General features: G+C 41.1%; 1 protein-coding gene across 1 annotated transcript in view; it reads right to left on the bottom strand.

Moving 5' to 3' along the window:
* The window catches only part of Stard8 (StAR-related lipid transfer domain containing 8), a 116972-nt gene extending 111264 nt beyond the window's left edge, over positions 1-5708 (bottom strand). Inside the window, exon 1 of the mRNA XM_039099691.2 lies at positions 5337-5708. The gene's annotated coding sequence lies outside the window, so the exon portion shown is untranslated. The remainder of the gene's footprint in view (positions 1-5336) is intronic.
* Positions 5709-19900: the final 14192 nt, after the last annotated feature.

The following is a 19900-nucleotide window of genomic DNA, read 5'->3' as shown; positions in this document are numbered from 1 at the left end:
CACTAGGTCATCTTCATGTGAATCCGGTGGTTATACGGTTTTGTTCTAGGGATATTTCATTTTTTTAATAACGGTTTTAGCTGACATTCATGGAGAGAATGAATCCTTAGAACTGTGCCACTAGTGAAAGGAAATCCTGTCTAGAGTATGTTTCTTTACAAAGCTGTGTCACACCATCCTTTGGGCCCTCTGCTGGAAAAGTAGAATCAAGTCTCAAATAATGCCTTTTAAATTGTATCCTCTAGTATTATAGATGTAGGACAGTACTGTATCATACCTCTGTGGATGTAGAATAGCTTGTACCTGCTTTATGATACGTAGTAGTGACCGTGCTTTATCAGAGCTGTTTTTAATGATGTTGCTCAGAATGTTTTCTTTCCAGATGATGATTGAGAAGCTAATTTAAAAAAAAAATGGTGCCAGGTACCACAAGAGTAACAGAACTGTGCTGTTTTCTCGGGTTTTGTTTTTTTACTTTTTTTTTTAATGGAGTGTGCTGGATGTCTCTACAGTTTTGTTCAGATGACTGCAGAACCTGGAAAAGCTGTTGCTGCTGTTGATGCATAACACACTGCTATTATTGGTCTTTTTATATAAATATAAATATATATATACAGATATATAATTTGAATTTTTGGAAACTTTAGCTGTGCTGTCAACTTTGGGAAAAAGTATCCCCGTTTACTGTGTTGAGTTGGCACTGTACAGAAATTAACAGCCATATTGGTCTAGAAATGTTGAACTTACGTTTTTTCCATTTGTACAGGGATAACGCACTGTATTAAATATGTAAGGTCTTATCTACGTGGGTTTGATTACAAAAACTAATAAAGTATTCTCTAAATAAAAAAAGAAAAATACAAAAGAAAAGCTGAATAATACTATATTTCTATTACACATCTATAGACTAGTTTTCACAACTAAAGCAGAACACATATTTATATCGGTTGAACTTGGACTATTGACCAGGGTAGACTGAAATGTAAGGACAGTTTTCAAAATCTCAACAAACTTAAAAGCCTGAAAAATCATATAAAACATTGTCAGTGATGACAATGGATCAATATTAGTAATACAAACTGGGTAGCACAATTCTATTTTTATTTTATCTTATTATTATTGAGGGGACTAGGGCACTCACATGCCACAGTAACATGTGGAGGTTAGAAGACAACCTTCAGGACATATAGCTATCTTACAGAAATAAAAAAGATTAATGCGAATACTATGACTAGCCATAATTCACATATATTAAGTAACTTAGTGAATTAGAAAAATTTCCAAAACTACCTAACTACCAAAAAGAACTGAAAAAGAAAGAGAAAATATGAATAAGCCACAAGTAAGGCAATTTTAAAAATTATTCAGAAATATTATACAAAGAAAATCCCAGGGTCAAAATGGTTTCAATAATAAATTCTATCAACTCTTAGCACCAATCTTTAACAAGTGTTTTCAAGTAAATAAAAGAAGAAGGAATGAGGTGTTTATCATCCAGCTACAAGACCCAGAAAATGACATCACAGGAAAAAAATCTAACACCAATGTATCTTAAGAATACAGACACAAAAATCTTCAATCAATAATAAAATACTGGGCCAATAACATAAAAGACTTATTAACCATGAGAGTGTACTGTCCAAAGATGAAAGGTTGATTTAAAATAAAAATGTCATTGATGTAATATACCATGATAGAACAGAAATAATACCATACTTGTCTCCAATTACAAAAACCTATTCATTACTTTTTCATAAGAAGTCCACCAAACTAAGAATAGAAGGGAGCTTCTATTCTGTGAGAAGATCCCTATGGATTTTCTGACAGAAAATTTTTTCCCAAGACAAGATTAAGGAAAAAATATCTGTTTTCATCATTTCTATAGGAAAAAGAAGTGGAAAAAATTGAGATAAAAGAATATAAAAGCATAACTATTTGCAGATGATATTATATTGTGTGTAGGAAACACGGGGAACAGATTGTGGTAATAGATATATGTAAACTCAGATTTTAGGGATTGAGACAGAAGCATCACAAATTTGAGGCCATCCTGGGCTACATATTAAGACCCTGAATCAGTGCAGACTGGTACAACCATTCTGGAAATCAGTCTGGAGGTTCCTTAGAAAATTGGACATTGAACTACCTGAGGACCCTGCTATACCTCTCTTGGGCATATACCCAAAAGATGCCCCAACATATAACAAAGACACGTGCTCCACTATGTTCATAGCAACCTTATTTATAATAGCCAGAAGCTGGAAAGAACCCAGATGCCCTTCAACAGAGGAATGGATACAGAAAATGTGGTACATCTACACAATGGAATATTACTCAGCTATCAAAAACAATGACTTTATGAAATTCATAGGCAAATGGTTGGAACTAGAAAATATCATCTTGAGTGAGGTAACCCAATCACAGAAAAACACACATGGTATGCACTCATTGATAAGTGGCTATTAGCCCAAATGCCTGAATTACCCTAGATGCACAGAACACATGAAACTCAAGAAGCATGACCAAAATGTGAATGCTTCACTCCTTCTTTAAAAGGGGAACAAGAATACCCTTGGCAGGGAATAGGGAGGCAAAGTTTAGAACATAGGCAGAAGGAACACCCATTCAGAGCCTGCCCCACATGTGGCCCATACATATGCAGCCACCAAACTAGATAAGATGGATGAAGCAAAGAAGTGCAGGCTGACAGGAACCAGATGTAGATCTCTTCTGAGAGACACAGCCAGAATACAGCAAATACAGAGGCAAATGCCAGCAGCAAACCACTGAACTGAGAACGGGAGCCCCGTTGAAAGAATCTTAGAAAGGACTGGAAAAGCTTGAAGGGGCTCGAGACCCCATATGAACAACAATGCCAAGCAACCAGAGCTTCCAGGGACTAAGCCACTACCTAAAGACTATACATGGACTGACCCTGGACTCTGACCTCATAGGTAGCAATGAATATCCTAGTAAGAGCACCAGTGGAAGGGGAAGCCCTTGGTCCTGCTAAGACTGAACTCCCAGTGAACATGATTGATGGGGGAAGGGCGGTAATGGGGGGAGGATTGGGAGGGGAAGCCCATATAGAAGGAGAAGGGGAGGGGTTAGGGGGATATTGGCCCGGAAACCAAGAAGGGGAATAACAATCGAAATGTAAATAAGAAATACTCAAGTTAATAAAGATTTAAAAAAAAGACCCTGAATCAGAAATGCAATACTGATAAACAAAATGCAAAGTAAATTTTATTCACATTAATTAGAAATGGATAGATTCAAAATTAAATTAAGAAAACATCACATATGAACTACCTTCAATCTTTAACATTTAAGAATTAATTTTTAAGCCAGGCATTGTATCACACAACTTTAATCCAAGCAGTAGGAAAGTAGAGGTGAGTGGATCTCTGTGGGTTCTGGGACCAGTGTGGTCTACATAGCAAATTCCAGGACAGCTGTAGCTACACAGTGAGAAGCTGTCTCAAAACAATCTATATTTAAAACAAAGGCATGTTTTATGTCTCAAATAAAGCATAATAACATTCAAAGAAATTAAATGTTTAATACATTTTAAAAATCCTAGGCTTCTAGGCTCTTAGATTGAGTGTTAAAATGGCAATATTTCACATTGATTTACAGATTAATGTAATCCTCATTAAAATTGCGGCTAAAGTTTTTGCAGAAGTTAATGAACTGATTCTTAAATTCACATGAAAATGAAACAGCCTCAGAATAGACCAAACAGTCTTAGAAATTTAACTTTCTAATTTTGGCATTTTCTGCAATGTAGGGTTCCTGAGGGCATAGCTCAGTGGTAGAGAACGTGTGTATCTTGAATGGGGCCCTGGGTTCAATGCTCAACACCAAAAGACTAATACGGGCTTAGGATAAGCAACTACACTGACAGCAATGAAATAGAATCAAAGTGCCAGGAATACAGTTTTTCATTTAAGGTTAGTTGATTTTAGACAACTGTGACAATATGATTAAATGAGGGAAAGAATAATTTTGTCCACAAATGTTCTGGCAGGAAGGGATGTCCACAAGCAGTGGAATTAAGATAATTACCTCACATATACACAAGAATTTAACCTAAAATAGGCCAAAGATGTCAAAGTCAAACATATAAAACTGAGAAGAATACAAAGGTAAAAATTTTATTTTCATTCAGGCACTGGCTTCTTTATTGTCCCCCTTTTTTCTTTATTGGATTTTTTTTCTTTTTTTTTCAGAGCTGGGGACCGAACCCAGGGCCTTGCGCTTCCTAGGCAAGCGCTCTTCCGCTGAGCTAAATCCCCAACCCCTATTGGATATTTTTTTTAATTTACACTTCAAATTTATCCCCTTTTCCAGTTTCCTGTCCATAAACCCCTAACCCATCCCCCTCCCACTTTTTCTATGAGGGTGTTCCGGCACCCATCCACCCACTCTTTCCTGCCTTCCCGCCCTGACACTCCCCTACACTGGGGGATCCCCCTACACTGGAAAGTCGAGCCTTGGCAGGACCAAGCCCTTCTTCTCCCATTGGTGGGCACTGGCTTCTAATACATGACATCAAAGTACAAGCAACCACATAAGAATAATAAATTGAGCTTCATCAAAATTAAAAACGAGTGCAGCGAAGAACGTTATCAATACATGACAGCTCACAGAATGGCAGAAAACATTTACCAATCATACCTCTGATAAGGACCTCGTACACAACTATTTAAAGAAGTTCAACAACACAAAGAAAAAAATTAACCAAATATGAAAATGGGCAAAGGATTTAAATGGGTGTTTCTCCGAAAAAGGTATCTGAACAAATGAACCATAAACACAGAAATGTGGTCAACATAAGCAGCTCTTAGGGAGCTATAAATCTGAGCAGAGAACTCTTCACACCTTTGAAAGTGGCGGGGGTGAAAAGATAGCCAACGAGGAAAGGAGGCAAAGGTGTGAAAAACATTAGAATGAACCCATATCCATTGCTGGTGGCGAAGTAGTGCCGATGCCATACCCAGTGAATGAAACTAGGTCCTTGTATCACACTATGTATACAAACCAACCCGAAGCTGAGTAAACACTTGAACACGAGACCCGAAAGTAGAAAACCACTAGAGGAAAATATGGGTGTGTTTTATGCCAAGACTTTTCCTGGGGACACCTTTACTCACCTCAGATAAAGAGCCCATGCCGGACCCAAGTATGGGTACCACAAAAATCCAACTTGGTGAACCAGTGAGTTTGACTGTGGTTACTTACAGGAATGTGGGTGAGAGGTTACCTACAGGACCAAAAGTGACTCAAACACAGCTGCATCACGAAAGCCCATCCCAGTGTGGGCGAGTACTCACCAAAGCTGGAAAGCCTCGGACATGCTGCACAGCTAGCGGACAAGCTCGACATATTGGAGCGTGGCCTTCCCAGGCGGTGCAGCTGCTCTAAACGTCTTCCATGCAGTTCAGCCTGTTTCTGCTTCTTTGGGGTTACTTTGCTCGTGTGACCCCTCTTTACAGCTTGGTTTGTCTGAGACTGACTGTTTAGAGGTCTTCGTTGTTTACTCTTGGGAGGGAAGATCCTAGTAAATCTGATCAGTTTCACTGACTTCCTGGAGTCGTTTTGAGTTGTTTGTCTTCTGTTTTAAGGAGCTTCCTCCAGGATAGAGTGATTCAACCGTGGAGGAACCTTCTACTTAGAACAGGAGGAACTCTCAATAGGTTGTCTCTTCACTCTGTTGCTTGCTTCCTTCGCTCTTCCTGTGAAAGAGGAAGTTGAAAGCTTTAAGAGCCAGAGGGGATGGAGGACACCAGCGGAGCAAGGCCTCCTAGACACAACAGGACTGATGCAATATGAAGTCACTCACAGAGACTGTGACAGCATGCACATGGCCTGTATAGGCCTAAGCCCGGTGAGGCCCCAACACTGACAGAGGAAGAGGACACAATCGCCCCTCCCATCCCTAACCCCAAAGCTATCTCCAATTAATAACCACTGGCAAAGGAAAGATTAGTTTTCTCCAACAGAGTCTCCCTGGTTATACTAACCATAATAAGGGCAGTCCTTAGGTCCTACAGTAGATGACCTACTGGGATATTTAGAGCTGTTTTGTTTGTTTGTTTCATTGTGCTTTGTTTGGGCTTTCTTTAAAGTTTAAAGCTCTCTTGCTTATATATTATGTTTTTAAATTTTTTTCAATGGATTTTGTTTGTATGCAATGTGTGTGTCTTAGTGTTATGGGTTTGTTTTTTTTTTTATTTTTCTATTGGTTCTTTTTTCTATTTGTTTTGTTCTGATCTGGTTTGTTTGTTTTTATTTTATCTTATTAATATTTTGATTTATTTTGTAGTTTAATGGGAGGGAGAAAGGAATTGTGTGGATTTGGTTGGGTGGGGTAGTAGGAAATATCAGGGAGGAGTTCAGGAAGGGGAACTATAATCAGAATATACTGTGTAAAAAAATGTTTTTATTTGACAGGGTTTCCCTGTGTAGTCCTATCTTTCCTGGAACTCACTCTGTAGACCAAGCTGGCCTCAGACTCAGAGATCTGCCTGTTTCTGCCTCCTGCGGCTGGGATGAAGGCATTTTCGCAACTGAAATTCCCTTCTTTTAGATGACTTTTGCTTGTGTCAAGTTGACATAAAACGAGCCAGGACAGAAGGTATGGGGGTTTCAATGTGCTATCCAGCTCAAATTCCTTTTGGAATGAGGTGGAATCTAGAAAAGAAATAGAGGCCACTTAGTTTCTCATAGTCCCCCACCTCCAGGCTCTTACTAGGATCTGGCCAGAGACTATATCTATCCCCTTGAAGAGAGGTGATGCTGGCCAATGCTGGGGGACAGCTGCGAAGATGGAGGGACTATGCTAACTCAGATCATGGGCATCATCTGAAGCAGAGTCGACAGGCTTGGCTTATGGATTGCCTGTGCAGTTTGAGGGAAAAAAGAATTCAAAGTTGCTTTAGAACTTTTCTTCTCCTGTTTTGTTAAGAGTCCCAAGAACCAGGCTTCGGTGGATGTCCCCACACCCACAGATTGAAGCACAAATTGGCGTCCATAAAGTTATTTAAGTTTTAAAAAGAACATGAAGTTAGGGGGTAAGGAAGTGGAGGCAAGTCTGGGAGGAGTTAAAATGAGGAGCTGGGGTGAATAGGATCAGAATACATTGCATGAATTTCTCAAGGAATTAATGAATTTTTTTTTAAAATAATGGGTTAGATGAGTGAGGGCTTCAGTAGCAATGGTATCTGTCTTCCAGGCTGAGGGGAGCCAGCATGCGACCCCCAACTGTAGCAGGTGGAGAGCCCACTTTCCATGGTGATCAAAATGCCAAAGCAATGCAACAGGACTCAGTACAGTGTGCTACTCAGGCTTTGGAAAAAAATCTAGTATAGAAAGGAGCTGTGGCCCCTTTGACAGCCTCACCTGCCTGGCTCTGTATGCTGAGGTGAAACTTCAGTAATTGTATGACACATATAACCAAAGCATTTCATCTTCCTCTAGCTGGACCACATGGCCATTCTTCTGTTCATAGGCACTTAAAATCACGGAGTGTGTCAAACACCCCCTGATCCATCCAGAAACAGAGACTGCAGCCTAACATCCAAATATCAGAGATGGACACCTCAGCCTTGATAAGTGAGACTCCTGCTTCCAATCTTGATTGTGTTTTGTACAGGGTAGAGTTAGCATGGTCCCTCCATCTTCGTAGCTGTCCCCCAGCATTGGCCAGCATCACCTCTCTCCAAGGGGATAGATATAGCCTTGATTGTGTTTTGTACTGGTTTGTGATTACAAAGAAATTAATAAGCACAGTTTACATTTCTGTTTATTTTTTCATTCCATATTTCTGTGGCCCACTTGTCCTTTGGTGCATTTCTTTAGAAAATCAATCTGTGGGAGTTATAAGAAAAGAGTATAGCAGCCAGCTGGGGAGTTCTCGGCAGTTGACCTGTGGCATGAAGAAGCGTAGAGATGTAATCAAGCAGACAGGAAAAGTATTATGATTGCACAAGAATGGGAGAGTTTGTTTGTAGGAACGAAGTCTTTGACTTGACAGTAGGATATGAAGTCCAGTGCACAGTGAGAGATGAAGCCATGCTAAGCACGGAGTGGGCTCATCCTTTGTATTAGAAAAGGCAGAGAGGGTGAGGATAGATGCTGGTAGAGTGATGGGTTTGGTAGTGGAGAGATGGGCCACTTCTCTTTCAGACTGTTTCTTTTTGAACACCAAATAAGGAAGTCATTTCCAGAAGCAAAGGAGAGAAAGGTAGATAAGGAGACATTTAGAGCCGAGGAAAAGTAATGGCTCATAAAGTAATAAAAAGGTTAGACTTCCTGTGGTACCGCAGAGAATCAAGAATATATGGTATGATATATGATAATCTGCTCTGATCATTTTATAGAGTGGGTCTGAGTGCTCTGGCCTTCCCCCTATTCCTCAAGCACACTGGTCGTTCATGGCAGAAGCGCTTCAATATGTCCATGTTCTTTTCCCCTTTAAGCCCCTTCTCCATGGTCACTATTTCACTGTAGTCAGGCCTTCATTCAAATGCCTGCCTCTTATCTGTGCTGACACACATCTGTCATCTTAGCACTCAGGGGACTAAGGCAGAAGGATCAGGAGCTGGAGGACAGTCTGGGATATTTGCAAGATCCTTTTCAGACAACCAACCAACCAAGAATGTTAGAGGACCTTCCCTCACCACTCTACCTAAACCAGAAACCACTCTTTTTCTCACAATCTCCATACTCTGCTTTTCTAAAACCAGCTTTGTTGAAGTTCAATTGATATACAAAAGCTGTATATATTCAATGTATACAATTTGAGAAGTTTGCAAACATGCGTGGCATCATCAATGCAATCAAGGTAATAAATGTATCAAATAGCTCCCGTAGTTTTCTTTTGTCCTTTTGTTGCATGCATACACAGAAGCGTACCTGTGTCTGTGCATGTGCGTGCATGTGTGTGTGTGTGTGTGTGTGTGTGTGTGTGTGTGTGTGTGCAGAAACATGTATCTAAGTGATAAGAACACTTGACATGAGATTATTATTTTCCTTTCCAAAAACATATTTATTTTTATTTTACATGTATGAGCTTGCCTTTGATCCGACATACCTTTAACCTAGATCTTGAGGCATAGTGGCCATGCTTATAAAGATCTATAATGAAAAGGACTTAAAGAAAAGCTTGGATCTACCATGGTACTACTTGCCTTTAATCCAAGCACTTTGGAGACACAGGCCTAATTCTAGGTCAGTCTACCGAGCAAGTTCCAGGACAGTCGAGCTTAGGCAGTGAAGGGTACCGTGGAAAACAGAAAGCTAGTGAAGATGTAATTGAACAAGGGGCCATGCTCCAGCTCCAGCAAGCAGCAGAACTTGTCAGCTTTGGCTACATCGCCCTGACTTTAGAGTCAAGAATAGGAGAAGGGCTTATGAAATCTCCTTCCTGTGTGGCAGGCGTGTTCCTGTATGAAGGCCCAGAGAGGCCACTGCATGAAACTGTGAAGGTGAGGCTTGGGTTGCCTTGGAGACGCTAAGAGGTTCGAGATGCCAGAGCCATTAGATATCTGCTGAGTAAAGCTGCTAACAGGAAATGGAACCAGCCCAGGGGGAAGAACTGTGTTGCAATCAACAAAGCTGAAGAGACTTGGAGATCTGAAGAGTATTTTGACATTAGACATGGACTTACAGAGTTTGGAGTTTGCCCAGCAGGTTTCTGTTCTTGCTTTGTTCCAGTATTTCTTCAATCTGCTCACTTTGGAACAGTAATGTATAACCTGTGCCATTATGCGCTCAAAGTATATGATCTGTGTTTTGATTTTGGTTGTATAGGGGATTATAGTTAAGAGATTGCATGAATCTCAGAAGAGACTTTGAACTTTAGACTTTTAAACATCGTTGGGACTGTGATAGACTACGGGAAATTTTGAAGTTGAATTAAATGCATTTTGTGTTATGTTATGGCTACAAGCCTATGGGGGCCAAGGAGTGGAATGTGATGGTTTAAATAGGTATGACCTTCTATAGACTTGTGTTTAATACTTGGCTCAGAGGGGGTGGCACTATTAGGAGGTGTGGCCTTGTAGGAAATAAGTCACTTCGAGGTTTCCTACACCAAGGTTGGCACACTGTCTCCTACTGGTTAACTGGCTACCTTTAAATCAAGATGTAGAACTCTCGGCTCCTCCCACACCATGCCTGCCTGGATGCTGCCATGTTTCCTGCCATGATGATAATGGACTGAACCCCTGAAACTGTAAGGCAGCCCCAATTTGCCTTTATAAGAGTTGAGTTGCCCTGGTCATGTTGTCTCTTCACATCAATGAAAACCTTAACTAAGACAACTCTATACCTATTGAGAAATAACTCTACAGTTCCCTATTCTCTGTCCTGCACCTGCTGTCCTATTTCTTGCTAAGATGACTTGGGCATCTCATTACAGATGACTCATGTTAAGTGTAATTCTGCTGTATTGTCTAATCTATCTGTGACTTGCTTATATCACTTAGAATAATTTTGTCACTTGTGACCACTGGACACATCATCCACATGATCTCCAGTCTGTGTGTCTGTCAGGAGCTAAAAGAATCCTTATATCCTCTCTAGCCACCATGGAGGTATTGAGAGGTTCTTTATTGTGAAGATGTGGAATAGTGCCAGGGACAAGCTCACTAGTCTGCATCAAGGATACTTTTGAGAAACTAAGGCAGACTGTGATGCAGAAAGGAAGCCTGATCACCTCCCCATAGCAGGTTCTCACGTGGATAGCAATCCTTCCTGATCCCCAGCGAGCAGTATTTATTAGTAGAGAGAATCGGACAGCTGGGAGTTCACAATGCTGAAGCAGTGACTGGGGCAGGCAAGAAACTGAGATAGCATCTGTTGTTACTGATGGGTAAAAGCTCTAAGTAGAAGTGTATAAAATATCAAACTTGTTTATCAGGGAGGAAAAGGACAGAAGTCAATGTCAGATCATGACTCCTGTACCTCAGGGACAGCATCTACAGTCTCGAAAATGATATATAGTGGTGGAGATCTCATGCCTAGCTGAAATGGGATCAAAGAACAGATGAGAAAAGAAAGAGAAAGAAAAGAAAAGAAGGCCAACCTGCCTAAAGGGAATTCTTACCTAGCAAACATCTTTCATCACCTAGTTGATCCCCTCTAAGAATGTTCAGTTCTGTTGTCTGTAGAGCTTTTCAACCAGGTGACAAAGACTACTTCTTCCAAAACCATTTGGGCATAGCAACAGAGATACCAGGGCACTGGGAAGAAGAAGGGATCTGCCATCTGCCGGCACAGATGCAGCAAGGTAGCCAAGTGTCCCTTTGATTCCGTCTCAACCATACTCCGTGTGTATTACTGGGTAACAACCAAATGACCCCCTAAATCAAAATATCTTTACAAACCATTTTCTGGGTTAAAAATCAGGAGCAGCTTAGCTGAGAAGTTATGACTCAAGCTACCTGCATGCCGGAATGAGGATTTTGGCAAGAGCTATGAGCACTTAAAGGCTTGAATGGGATTGGAGGATCTGCTTTCATGATGGCCCAGCCATATAGATGTTGCCAGGAAACCTCGGCCCTTCAAAATGTGGACATCCACAAGTTATTCAAATGTCATTATGGCATAGTAAAAGTCTTGTCCCAAGCTGTGATAGCAAGTGTTTTGGAAGGTAGTGGCAGAAATATCAAGAATTCTATAGCAGCCTGGGTTACAGAATAAAACCCTGCCACCACGACCAAGAACAACTTATCCTGGGATGAAACATCTAATGCAGAGTACAGAGCAGCCTACACGGCAGTCTTTTTTTTTGTCTTTTCTTTTCTTTTTTTTTTATTAACTTAAGTATTTCTTTTTTTTTTAAAGAGAAATCTAATGTTTATTCGTTCATGTCAACTTCATTTCCCTTCACACTTTGTATTTTTATTATAAACTTAAATAGCAGATATCAGAATTTTTCAGTATATTGCAACATAGGAGTATTTATTTTATTTTATTTTTTTTATTAACTTGAGTATTTCTTATTTACATTTCGACTGTTATTCCCTTTCCCGGTTTCCAGGCAAACATCCCCCTAGCCCCTCCCCCTCCCCTTCTTTATGGGTGTTCCCCTCCCCACCCTCCCCCCATTGCCGCCCTCCCCCCAACAGTCTAGTTCACTGGGGGTTCAGTCTTAGCAGGACCAAGGACTTCCCCTTCCACGGGTGCTCTTACTAGGCTATTCATTGCTACCTATGAGGTCAGAGTCCAGGGTCAGTCCATGTATAGTCTTTAGGTAGTGGCTTAGTCCCTGGAGGCTGTGGTTGCTGGGCATTGTTGTTCATAAGGGGTCTCGAGCCCCTTCAAGCTCTTCCAGTCCTTTCTCTGATTCCTTCCACGGGGGTCCTATTCTCAGTTCAGTGGTTTGCTGCTGGCATTCGCCTCTGTATTTGCTGTATTCTGGCTGTGTCTCTCAGGAGAGATCTACATCCGGTTCCTGTCAGCCTGCACTTCTTTGCTTCATCCATCTTGTCTAATTGGGTGACTGTATATGTATGGGCCACATGTGGGGCAGGCTCTGAATGGGTGTTCCTTCTGTCTCTGTTTTAATCTTTGCCTCTCTCTTCCCTGCCAAGGGTATTCTTGTTCCCCCTTTTAAAGAAGGAGTAAAGCATTCACATTTTGATCATCCTTCTTGAGTTTCATGTGTTCTAGGCATCTAGGGTAATTCAAGCATTTGGGCTAATAGCCACTTAGCAATGAGTGCATACCATGTGTGTTTTTCTGTGATTGGGTTACCTCACTCAGGATGATATTTTCAGTTCCGAACATTTGCCTATGAATTTCATAAAGGCATTGTTTTTGATAGCTGAGTAATATTCCGTTGTGTAGATGTACCACATTTTCTGTATCTATTCCTCTATTGAAGGGCATCTGGGTTCTTTCCAGCTTCTGGCTATTATAAATAAGGCTGCTATGAACATAGTGGAGCACGTGTCTTTGTTATATGTTGGGGCATCTTGTGGGTATATGCCCAAGAGAGGTATAGCTGGACCCTCAGGTAGTTCAATGTCCAATTTTCTGAGGAACCTCCAGACTGATTTCCAGAACGGTTGTACCAGTCTGCAATCCCACCAACAATGGAGGAGTGTTCCTCTTTCTCCACATCCTCGCCAGCATTTGCTGTCACCTGAGTTTTTGATCTTAGCCATTCTCACTGGTGTGAGGTGAAATCTCAGGGTTGTTTTGATTTGCATTTCCCTTATGACTAAAGATGTTGAACATTTCTTTAGGTATTTCTCAGCCATTTGGCATTCCTCAGCTGTGAATTCTTTGTTTAGCTCTGAACCCCATTTTTAATAGGGTTATTTGTCTCCCTGCGGTCTAACTTCTTGAGTTCTTTGTATATTTTGGATATAAGGCCTCTATCTGTTGTAGGATTGGTAAAGATCTTTTCCCAATCTGTTGGTTGCCATTTTGTCCTAACCACAGTGTCCTTTGCCTTACAGAAGCTTTGCAGTTTTATGAGATCCCATTTGTCGATTCTTGATCTTAGAGCATAAGCCATTGGTGTTTTGTTCAGGAAAGTTTTTCCAGTACCCATGTGTTCGAGAGGCTGCCCTAGTTTTTCTTCTATTAATTTGAGTGTGTCTTGTTTGATGTGGAGGTCCTTGATCCACTTGGACTTAAGCTTTGTACAGGGTGATAAGCATGGATCAATCTGCATTCTTCTACATGTTGACCTCCAGTTGAAACAGCACCATTTGCTGAAAATGCTATCTTTTTTCCATTGGATGGTTTTGGCTCCTTTGTCAAAAATCAAGTGCCCATAGGTGTGTGGGTTCATTTCTGGCTCTTCAATTCTGTTCCATTGGTCTATCTGTCTGTCTCTGTACCAATACCATGCAGTTTTTACCACTATTGCTCTGTAATACTGCTTGAGTTCAGGGATAGTGATTCCCCCTGAAGTCGTTTTATTGTTGAGGATAGTTTTAGCTATCCTGGGTTTTTTGTTATTCCAGATGAATTTGCAAATTGTTCTGTCTAACTCTTTGAAGAATTGGATTGGTATTTTGATGGGGATTGCATTGAATCTGTAGATCCCTTTTGGTAAAATGGCCATTTTTACTATATTAATCCTGCCAATCCATGAGCATGGGAGATCTTTCCATCTTCTGGGGTCTTCTTCAATTTCTTTCTTCAGAGTCTTGAAGTTCTTATTGTACAGATCTTTTACTTGCTTGGTTAAAGTCACACCGAGGTACTTTATATTCTTTGGGTCTATTATGAAGGGTGTCATTTCCCTAATTTCTTTCTCGGCTTGTTTCTCTTTTGTGTAGAGGAAGGCTACTGATTTATTTGAGTTAATTTTATACCCAGCCACTTTGCTGAAGTTGTTTATCAGCTTTAATAGTTCTCTGGTGGAACTTTTGGGATCACTTAAATATACTATCATATCATCTGCAAATAGTGATATTTTGACTTCTTCTTTTCTGATCTGTATCCCCTTGACCTACTTTTGTTGTCTGATTGCTCTGGCTAGAACTTCAAGAACTATATTGAATAAATAGGGAGAGAGGGGGCAGCCTTGTCCAGTCCCTGATTTTAGTGGGATTGCTTCAAGTTTCTCTCCATTTAGTTTAATGTTAGCAACTGGTTTGCTGTATATGGCTTTTACTATGTTTAGGTATGGACCTTGAATTCCTATTCTTTTCAGGACTTTCATCATGAAGGGGTGTTGAATTTTGTCAAATGCTTTCTCAGCATCTAATGAAATGATCATGTGGTTTTGTTCTTTCAGTTTGTTTATATAATGGATCACGTTGATGGTTTTCTGTATATTAAACCATCCCTGCATGCCTGGGATGAAGCCTACTTGATCATGGTGGATGATTGTTTTGATGTGCTCTTGGATTCGGTTTGCCAGAATTTTATTAAGTATTTTTGCGTCGATATTCATAAGGGAAATTGGTCTGAAGTACTCTTTCTTTCTTGGGTCTTTGTGTGGTTTAGGTATAAGAGTAATTGTGGCTTCATAGAAAGAATTCGGGAGTGATCCATCTGTTTCAATTTTGTGGAATAGTTTGGATAATATTGGTATGAGGTCTTCTATGAAGGTCTGGTAGAATTCTGCACTAAACCCGTCTGGACCTGGGCTCTTTTTGGTTGGGAGACCTTTAATGACTGCTTCTATTTCCTTAGGAGTTATGGGGTTGTTTAACTGGTTTATCTCTTCCTGATTTAACTTTGGTACCTGGTATCTGTCTAGGAAATTGTCCATTTCCTCCAGATTTTCTAGTTTTGTTGAATATAGGCTTTTATAGTAAGATCTGATGATTTTTTGAATTTCCTCTGAATCTGTAGTTATGTCTCCCTTTTCATTTCTGATTTTGTTAATTTGGACACACTCTCTGTGTCCTCTCGTTAGTCTGGCTAAGGGTTTATCTATCTTGTTGATTTTCTCAAAGAACCAACTTTTGGTTCTGTTGATTCTTTCTATGGTCCTTTTTGTTTCTACTTGGTTGTTTTCAGCTCTGAGTTTGATTATTTCCTGCCTTCTACTCCTCCTGGGTGTATTTGCTTCTTTTTGTTCTAGGGCTTTTAGGTGTGCTGTCAAGCTGGTGACATATGCTCTCTCCTGTTTCTTTCTGCAGGCACTCAGAGCTATGAGTTTTCCTCTTAGCACAGCTTTCATTGTGTCCCATAAGTTTGGGTATGTTGTACCTTCATTTTCATTAAATTCTAAGAAGTCTTTAATTTCTTTCTTTATTTCTTCCTTGACCAGGTTATCATTGAGTAGAGCATTGTTCAACTTCCACGTATATATGGGCGTTCTTCCCTTATTGTTATTGAAGACCAGCTTTAGGCCGTGCTGGTCTGATAGCACGCATGGGATTATTTCTATCTTTCTGTACCTGTTGAGGCCCGTTTTTTGACCAATTATATGGTCAATTTCGGAGAAAGTACCATGAGGAACTGAGAAGAAGGTATATCCTTTTGCTTTAGGATAGAATGTTCTACAAATATCTGTTAAGTCCATTTGGCTCATGACTTCTCTTAGTCTGTCTACGTCTCTGTTTAATTTCTGTTTCCATGATCTCTCCATTGATGAGAGTGGGGTGTTGAAATCTCCTACTATTATTGTGTAAGGTGCAATGTGTGTTTTGAGCTTTAGTAAGGTTTCTTTTACGTATGTAGGTGCCCTTGTATTTGGGGCATAGATATTTAGGATTGAGAGTTCATCTTGATGGATTTTTCTTTTGATGAATATGAAGTGTCCTTCCTTATCTTTTTTGTTGACTTTTAGTTGAAAATTGATTTTATTTGATATTAGAATGGCTACTCCAGCTTGGTTCTTCCAACCATTTGCTTGGAAATTTGTTTTCCAGCCTTTCACTCTGAGGTAGTTTCTGTCTTTGTCTCTGAGGTGTGTTTCCTGTAGGCAGTAGAATGCAGGGTCCTCATTGCGTATCCAGTTTGTTAATCTATGTCTTTTTATTGGGGAGTTGAGACTATTGATGTTGAGAGGTATTAAGGAATAGTGATTATTGCTTCCTGTTATATTTATATTTGAATGTGAGGCTATGTTTGTGTGCTTTTCTTCTCTTTGTTTTGTTGCCAAGACAATTAGTTTCTTGCTTTTTCTAGGGTGTAGCTTGCCTCCTTATGTTGGGCTTTACCATTTATTATCCTTTGTAGTGCTGGACTTGTAGAAAGATATTGTGTAAATTTGGTTTTGTCATGGAATATCTTGGTTTCTCCATCTATGTTAATTGAGAGTTTTGCAGGATACAGTAACCTGGGCTGGCATTTGTGTTCTCTTAGGGTCTGTATGACATCTGTCCAGGATCTTCTGGCTTTCACAGTCTCTGGCGAAAAGTCTGGTGTGATTCTGATAGGTCTGCCTTTATATATTACTTGACCTTTTTCCCTTACTGCTTTTAATATTCTTTCTTTATTTTGTGCATTTGGTGTTTTGACTATTATGTGTCGGGAGGTGTTTCTTTTCTGGTCCAATCTATTTGGAGTTCTGTAGGCTTCTTGTATGCTTATGGGTATCTCTTTCTTTAGGTTAGGGAAGTTTTCTTCTATGATTTTGTTGAAGATATTTACTGGTCCTTTGAGCTGGGAGTCTTCACTCTCTCCTATACCTATTATCCTTAGGTTTGATCTTCTCATTGAGTCCTGGATTTCCTGTATGTTTTGGACCAGTAGCTTTTTCCACTTTACATTATCTTTGACAGTTGAGTCGATGATTTCTATGGAATCTTCTGCTCCTGAGATTCTCTCTTCTATCTCTTGTATTCTGTTGGTGATGCTTTTATCTACGGCTCCTTGTCCCTTCCTTTGGTTTTCTATATCCAGGGTTGTTTCCATGTGTTCTTTCTTGATTGCTTCTATTTCCATTTTTAATTCCTTCAACTGTTTGATTGTGTTTTCCTGGAATTCTTTCAGGGATTTTGTGATTCCTCTCTGTAGGCTTCTACTTGTTTATTTATGTTTTCCTGCATTTCTCTAAGGGAGTTCTTCATGTCTTTCTTGAAGTCCTCTAGCATCATGATCAAATATGATTTTGAAACTAGATCTTGCTTTTCTGGTGTGTTTGGGTATTCCGTGTTTGCTTTGGTGGGAGAATTGGGCTCCGATGATGCCATGTAGTCTTGGTTTCTGTTGCTTGGGTTCCTGCGCTTGCCTCTCACCATCAGATTATCTCTAGTGTTACTTTGTTCTGCTATTTCTGACAGTGGCTAGACTGTCCTATAAGCCTGTGTGTCAGGGGTGCTGTAGACCTGTTTTCCTGTTTTCTTTCAGCAGTTATGGGAACAGAGTGTTCTGCTTTCGGGCGTGTAGTTTTTCCTATCTATAGGTGTTCAGCTGTTCCTGTGGGCCTGTGCCATGAGTTCACCAGGGAGGTCGCTTGGAGCAGAAAAGTTGGTCTTACCTGTGGTCCCGAGGCTCAAGGTTGCTCGTGGGGTGTTGCTTATGAGCTCTCCTCGGGGGCTGCAACCAGGAGGACCTGCGCCGCACTTTCTGGGAGCCCCCGTGCACCAGAGTCCCAGATGGCGTTTGGTGTTTTCCTCTGGAGTCAGAGATGTGGGCAGAGTGCAGTCTCTTCTGGTTTCCCAGGCGTGTCTGCCTCTCTGAAGGTTTAGCTCTCCCTCCCACGGGATTTGGGTGCAGAGAACTGTTTATCCAGTCGGTCCCTTCAGGTTCCGGTGGTGTCTCATAGGCAGTGGACCTGCTGCTCCTGTGCCTTTATCTATGGGAACCCAGAGGCCGTATACAGTTTCCTCTTGGGCCAGGGACGTGGGCAGGGGTGGGCAGTGTTGGTGGTCTCTTCCGCTCTGCAGTCTCAGGAGTGCCCACCTGTCTAGGTGGTGAGCTCTCTCTCCCATGGTGTTTGGGAGCAGTGAGCTGGAGGCAGGGAGCGCGAGATTGGGATTCCCGCTAAAAAAGACTACCCGTCAGGTCGCTTGCAGCAGAAAAGTTGGTCTTACCTGTGGTCCCGAGGCTCAAGTTTGCTCGTGGGGTGTTTCTTATGAGCTCTCCTCGCGGGCAGCACCCAGGAGGACCTGCGCTGCCCTTTCCGGGAGCCCCTACACGGCAGTCTTTATGATCTGTTCTCTGAAACCACAGTTAGAAAGGTCACTAAGTCCGTCTTTAGCACATTCATCAGAAGCAAGATATTTCACGTCTCACTTCCAAGTGGGAAGAAATCAGCATTGCCTTATGAAGGAAGAAATAGGAAGGAAAGTGAGAACATGTTTGTAAACTGCTGCTGTCCTCCCATCACAAAAGCGGTTCAAAGCTCAGATTTTCCTCATCTCCAGCAAGACAGACACAAGACAGCAAGACAGTAAATTTTAAGTAGAAATCTCAACCTGATGACCTATGAACAATTTACTGGCTCCAAGCCATGCCCAGCATGGGAAAGTGGGAAGAGAATAACTTCATGGGATATTATTGAACCAAAAGGGGATGGGGAGCTTGGCATAGAGGAACACACCTGTAATCCTAGCATCAGGGAGGATGGCCTTGAGTTAAAGGTCAACCAGAATTATATGGTGAGATCTTGCCTTAGAAAAAGGACTGGGGATATAGTTCAGTTGCCTAGAATGTATAAAACCATGGACTTCACCTTGACTATCCCCAAATGATGGGTCAGGCAAAAAAAAAAAAAAAAAGCCAGTGTGTGGCTGCAAACAAGAGCTATTGTTGCTCTTGCGGAGTACCTGACTTCACTCCACCACTCACATCAGATGGCTTTGAACTGCCCATGAGTCCAATTCTGGAGGATCTGATGCCTCCTCTGGCTTCTGTGGACACCCAGACATATGCGGCAAGCATATTCACACATGAACATAATAAAGTACTTTTTAAAAGGAGCCACTGTTGCAGAAATGATTCTGAACACTCCCTGGGAAAATATGGAGAGGTCCTGGATCAGGTTGTGCTTCTCTTCCTGCCTGGAAATAATTACCCATGGCTCCTAATTCTGGCCCCTGGGCTCTCGGGTACATCCTCTGGCTCATCTTTCCTTTCCAAGCAAGAGGGCATCAGTGTGTGCAGCAGCACGCAGTTCTGTCAGCTCTAGTCTCACCAGTTAGAGCAGCCCAAGGTCTCTTGTTTTATACAGTCTCTATCCGCTTTAGTCTATGCTGGAACAATTTTCTAAGAATAGTTGTCTTGAAAACTCTGTGAATCACATTAAGGTTTCTTCCATTACACCAAAGCTTCACAGAAAAAAATATCTTTGAGCTAAGTCCCTTCTAGCCTGGGGCTTTCACAGAGACGGCTGAGGAATAAGTACCCTTAAGCTTCTTAAGTACCGGAATGACTTGAGTCTTAGAGTCACAACCTTGGATCCGCTTATGGTTTTAGTGGTAAAGATTTTACAGTGAGACCTTTGGCTTTAGTGTTAGACCACACCTTC

Source organism: Rattus norvegicus, chromosome X (genome assembly GCF_036323735.1).
Source record: "Rattus norvegicus strain BN/NHsdMcwi chromosome X, GRCr8, whole genome shotgun sequence".
Lineage (NCBI taxonomy): Eukaryota > Metazoa > Chordata > Mammalia > Rodentia > Muridae > Rattus > Rattus norvegicus.
The sequence above is the reverse complement of the archived record's forward strand: the minus strand, read 5'-3'. Positions and strand labels throughout refer to the sequence as shown.